Raw genomic sequence first — 6,000 nt, forward strand, 5'->3', positions numbered from 1 at the left:
CCTCTCCAATTTTTGTACAGTCCCGACAGTCGAGACCAGCGACATTCGAGGCCAGCGACGGTAGAGGACTCCTGAAAAAGAGGCCTCAAATGTCGCCTGCGTTAGGCGACAGTTGAGGCCACTCTAATTTTTGTACAGCCCCGACAGTCGAGACCTGCGACGGTAGAGGACTCCTGAGAAAGAGGCCTCGAATGTCGCCTGCGTTAGGCGACAGTTGAGGCCACTCTAATTTTTGTACAGCCCCGACAGTCGAGACCTGCGACGGAAGAGGACTCCTGAAAAAGAGGCCTCAAATGTCGCCTGCGTTAGGCGACAATAGAGGACTCTTCAATTTTCGTACACTCCCGACAGTCGAGGCCTACGACCGTAGAGGACTGTAAAACAGTCCTCTACTGTCGCAGGCTTCGAATGTCGTCGGTCTCGACTGTGGCGCCCCCACCTATGCTTTGCCTGATCAAAGATTCTCTTAACCTAAGCTTTCCCTAATCTAAGCTTTGAAATACTTGACTGATTAAGCTGTAATTCTTCACAAAGATGATCGTTCTGAAAATCCTTTGAGGATAAGCCCTATCTACCTTCAAAGTTCATATGCTTTTTTTTATGAAGGAAGTTTCCATTATTTGGTTTTCAACAAATCAGAAGTTATAATCATTACAAAACGTATTTTGTCTAGAATCACAGTAGGATGTGTCCTCAACTGTCGCCTGCTGCAAGCGAGTTTTTTTCTTTAGAATGTATTAGGTTATTCTACTAAATCCAATTGTTTTAAATACCTATCAATCACCATGAAAACAGGTTAACATCTTTTGAAGCCAAAATTTGTATTTTTTAGCTCCTTTTTCTGCAATATCTCAAAAACTACGGAAGTTATGAACCTGAAAACGGTTTCAGTGGATTTCTCGTCAAATTTTACATAAGATTGCCCTAGTTTGAAACCTATTGTAGCCATAAAAAAATAATAACAAATAAAAATTGATATAAAAATTTTGAACTTTCCGCCATGTTTTTTCACCCAATCCTTGGAAATCGACAACAATGTTATACATGGTTGATCTCGTCTTGACCTCCTCTATCGATCTATGTAGGTCCCAATGCTAGATTCCGCGGCCGATATACTAAAGTGCAGCCGGAAAAAGAAAGGTACCGGTGGGTAAGTGACGATATCTAACTAGTCTGGAAACTACAAAGATGTATTATTAATAATTCATACCTGATGAAGAGATGCGTGAAATATCAAAAGTAAGTTTTGTAGTAAAAATATGTTTTCGGTTTCCAATTCTGTACAATCTATACAGTAGTTAACTTAACCTTATTAAACTAATACTAAAGAAAGTAGTTAGTTCCATTGTTAAAAACCCAATCTTAGATCTTCGTCTTACAAAGTAACGTAATGCACTTGCGCAGATATACATACCCAGTCCATTCAATCAGTTCTTTGAATGTAACGTTCTTTGCGAAGACGGTGGGTCGCCTGAATTGGGAATATCTGGAACTCAAAATATCTTGCAGCTGGCCGGAATTGGAAATATATGGAACTCCGAATATGTTGACAGGCGGAACTCCGAATATCGTGCAGGCCGGCGGAACTCAAAATATCTTGTCAGCTGGTGGAATTGAAAGTATGTGGAATTGGAAATATATCGAACTCACAGTATCGATCGTTATTAGCGAGACTGGGTAGATGTGTGATGAAACAAATTTATCGCAAAACAAATATGAAGGGTTCTATAGTGAGGTCCACGTTATAATGACTATTAGATCAACTTTGGTTTTGCTATCCTTGTCTATCATTCGGCAAAGCCGGTGGTATTATCCTTTTCTAGGTCCACAACGATGCCAATTATGTTTATGACAGTGTAGAAATATAATTAATGCAGAGAATCGGCATCGCTATTCTTCTATCTTCATCCACTGCCATTATAACGTGGACCTCACTATATATAGTTAACCTAGAATAAATTCATCAACAGTCGTCAGTCTTGTTTGAAACAGATAACAGAGTTTCGAAAATTTGCATAATATGTACATGACTATTATTTTATAAACCACTATAATTTTAATTCGTGTTTTTACTGTTGGTTATGGTATTAGTTATAAAATGAAGTAGCAATAATGTAGCATACCTAATAAAAAAATCTTTATTATAACAAGAAAGAAACTGACTTATATGTTGGTAAGTATTTCATTATTTAGGATTTGAATTTTCCTATTGAAATATTATGTTGCTATTTATCCATGATAACAATTAATTTTTATTTTTCAAGGTTGTTGGTCATTAACTTAGTTACATAGGTACAGTATTTCCTAACACATTTAGAGTTAAACAATAAGCAAGTTTCACTGTGAATCAATGAGATTGGTTGATCAACATTGTTTCATTGTTTATCACTTTATTTTATAATCATGGGTATCACATAAAGTAATACAATAAGAAAGACAACTTTATATTTTCAATGTTTTTAATTAAAAACATCAAACTTAAAACTAGAGTAGCATACCATATTTTATTGATTTAACTTATTTTGGCTATTTACTTTTATTCTGATGATAGTTCACTTAGCCTATATTTATTTAATTTTTGCTAGGCCTAATTGGGAACTATTTTTCAGATAACAATAGCATTAGGCTACTACTGCCTATATCGTACCTATATTTTGAGTTTTCTGTGGAGAACGAATGGCTCAAGTTAATGAAGCTAATGAAATATCAAAAACCTACCAAGTAAGTTTTCTTTTAATATCAACCTATTAAAACTAGATGTAAGTTACTTAAGTTTTGTGAAATGGTTTATTTACTTCTTTATGATTTAACTTCTTCAGTCCTTGCCAGTAATGCCAGGTCTTCGGGAACATTAAAAACTAGAAACTTTATAAAAGCTATAAAATATAAGTTGATGTGTTCCAAATAATCTAATGAAATTAATTAACATTTGCAATAAGTAAAGGTAGGTAGGCTACTGAGGCACCCATACTTGATTTGCTATGTTTTCATATAGAAAATAAAGTTTTCCTGTACAGTAACTGTTTTCCTATTATCAAAGATAGCTTAGCCCCTTATCCTGTCTCGCTTTCTGTGTTTTATTGGGTGCACTACAAGCTTTTTTGTGAATCTATAGCAATGATTCTTTTATTTGATATTTTTCCTATTAACTTATCATTAAGTTAATACAATAATAAAAAAGAACTCTACATAAACTCATTTATTACAACTCTACTTATATTGTATCATTTTTCATCACCTAGGCTTAAGATACTTCTAGAAAGTCGCCTTTGTAAAATACCGGGGTGACTCGTCGACCGGGGTGACTTTGACCCACGTCGTGGAAAAAGATTCAAATCATTTATCTCCGATATCTGTTATCCGAAATCGATGTTTAACATTTATATCCGTAGCCTTAATCATTATCTAGGTTTTACAATCAATACCTTGTCGAATCTCAGTATATTACTTGAATTATCGACATAAAATCTAGCTTCTTGCTTCATCTTGTGATTTTGTTGTCTGAAAACTTCGTAGCCTATTAGAAAACTCATTTCTAAAAGACTTATAATATCGCGAGTAGCCTAAATTTATTTTTGTTTTTAATTATATTTTAATTGTTATACATAGTGATCATTTAGAAAGTCATTTTAGGTTGAAATTATGGTGACTTTGTCCCAGTATAAAAATTGTGGTTTCCATTTACCATTTTTTGGTTTCTCACATGAAACTCAAAAATATGTATCTTAAGGACTTACCATAACTATCATATTTAACAAATTAAAGCTTACATGATCTCCTACAATATTCATTCTACAACTTTTTTTTATCTCCTCTAGTTTTCGAGATATCCGCTCTTGAAGGTGTGACATTAAAAAAAAAAACATTTGCCACCAATTTTTTTCTATTTTTGCTTTTATAACTTTTTAAAAATCCATGTTGATTATGAGCTTATAGAGAATTAAATTCTCCTCAATTTGATGTATAAATTCACACTTTTACAAATTTCTCAACACCTTTTGCAGCAGCTTTAGTGTTGAGTGTGAAATATCCATTTTTGCAACAATAGACCAATTGACAAAGGAATTTGGAGGGAATGTTTTAAACAACATTTTTGACTTATCAGCTATGTTGAAACTAGTTAGGAGGAGAACATATCAAAAGTCCCCATTTTATGATGCATTTTTGGAGAGCTATGACCCATGAAAGAGCAAAACATTGGATAAAAACCTGCTATTTTAAGAATTACACACCTTCAGGAGCGAATATCTGGGGAACTGTTGGGAATATCACAAAATTTCACTAAACAAAAAGTGTAGAGAATTTATCAAGCTTCATTTTTGAATAGTTAGTTATGTCGGTTGAATGCATTGTTTTCAAGATATGAGCGTGGAAGCAAAACGCTGAAAAATGCAACTTTTAAACCTTTTTTAGGTGGTTTGGTTTGAATCATCATGACTGGCTTTCTGAACCTATGCGACGCCATTAAGGAATGGCTTACTACTGTATGGTCGACTGGATCTGTACTTCCTGTATTTACTGATCCAGAGACCACTGAATAGTATCGTGTTGCACAGAGGTTAAGAGTGCGTTGCAAGCATCTGTATGCTTTAACCAGTCGTCTGAAACAACCATAATCTTTTTGGGGTGTAAATGGAGATCGAAGTGTAAAATTCGCCTTGCTTTTCTGGACGATATTCCAAGTGGAGCTGGATGTTTCCGCACAGAGCGCAATAGGGATTGTTCAATGGACGCCCTCACTGCCGCGATATTTTCAGGTACCCCACCTTTTTTAGGTTGCCCAGCTTGTTTTCTAGGAAGTGCAGATCCTTTCGACCAGATCAGGAACTGTCATGAAGATTCAAACCAAACCGCCTACAAAAAGCATCTGCGTCGCTACCACATTGTCATTGTTTTTAAAGAACATTCCAACAATAAAGCCTCGATGCTCACCTTAACACTGCATGATGAACATGAATACTTAAAATGACATAGTTTCCGCCATATAACACCACCACTCTTATTCCACTATTCACCTGCGCACTCTTCACTGATTTGAAAGTAGGGAGTCCATTCTGACCAAACTTTTAGGCTTATCAAAACAGGGAATATGTCGGCCATGATAGCTAAGACAAGTAAGGCTGCACTCTTTAGTCAGCTAGTGCTCTATACGATACGTGCAAAATGGATGCAACCCTTAGAAATAAAAATCAATATAAATTTCATGTGGATTGAGAGTAGATAAATCTCTAGTATGATGCATTCAATCTTTTTAATTATTACTTCTTCTACTTAACTCGTTCTTCTACTAATACGTTTTTCTTTTTAGAAATAAAAATGCCATTTATGTCTGCCTGTCACCACATAGAAAGCTTTCCGAAAGACACAACTCCTTGGTAAGTAGTTCCTCACTTTACTTGATTATTGGTTTATATAGTGTCCCAAAAAGGATGTTAAGTTTTTAGAATTACTGTGAAGGTAGTGATTTCAATGTTTTAATGTTTCTACACATCCAAGTCTCTATTGTTCAATTAGATTGTCCTATTGTCCAAATTAGTCTCACGTTTATTGTCCAATTGAGGATACATCATAACTAAGAGAGATAAGGTGAAGAGTTCTGACTGAGGCCTATAGCTGAATTATGCCACCTGTACTGCATCAGAATAAGTGCTTGACTTTCAATTCAGTGGTTTTATTCAGCTTAAGACCTTGGTTACAGCTTTTTTCAATAAAACCTCTCAAATTACCTAGTTAAATAAGATGTTCTCTTGAATTGGATAATTTGGCATACTCGGAAATGTAAAAATATCAATGTTGTTAACAATTCAAATCAAATCGTTTATTGCACAAAAATATATACAGAATACAACTGAAAGGAAATTGACAACTTTGTGCTACACGTCGGCAAAAGAAAACTTGTACGCCAACGTGGAGTCTTAATATAACTTATTCACTTATACATTAATATTAATATATAAAATGATCCTACAATATTATAATATAGGCTAACAGTAATTAACA

The 6,000-nt window shown here is 34.7% G+C and overlaps 1 protein-coding gene and 1 long non-coding RNA gene across 3 annotated transcripts in view; one reads left to right on the forward strand and one right to left on the reverse strand.

The window, feature by feature from the left end:
- The window catches only part of LOC111059120 (transcription factor TFIIIB component B'' homolog), a 149,788-nt gene extending 148,437 nt beyond the window's left edge, over window positions 1–1,351 (reverse strand). Inside the window, exon 1 of one of the 2 annotated variants that reach the window (XM_039443373.1) lies at window positions 1,211–1,351. The gene's annotated coding sequence lies outside the window, so the exon portion shown is untranslated. The remainder of the gene's footprint in view (window positions 1–1,210) is intronic. The other variant, XM_039443375.1, reaches the window with a different exon arrangement.
- A 609-nt stretch (window positions 1,352–1,960) lies between these two features.
- On the forward strand, window positions 1,961–5,820 carry LOC120355072. The gene is made up of 3 exons (XR_005573412.1): window positions 1,961–2,173; window positions 2,610–2,721; window positions 5,309–5,820. It is a non-coding gene; the product is annotated as an uncharacterized LOC120355072 (long non-coding RNA).
- Window positions 5,821–6,000: the final 180 nt, after the last annotated feature.

The sequence above is a fragment of the Nilaparvata lugens genome, chromosome X (assembly GCF_014356525.2).
Source record: "Nilaparvata lugens isolate BPH chromosome X, ASM1435652v1, whole genome shotgun sequence".
Taxonomy (NCBI): Eukaryota; Metazoa; Arthropoda; class Insecta; order Hemiptera; family Delphacidae; genus Nilaparvata; species Nilaparvata lugens.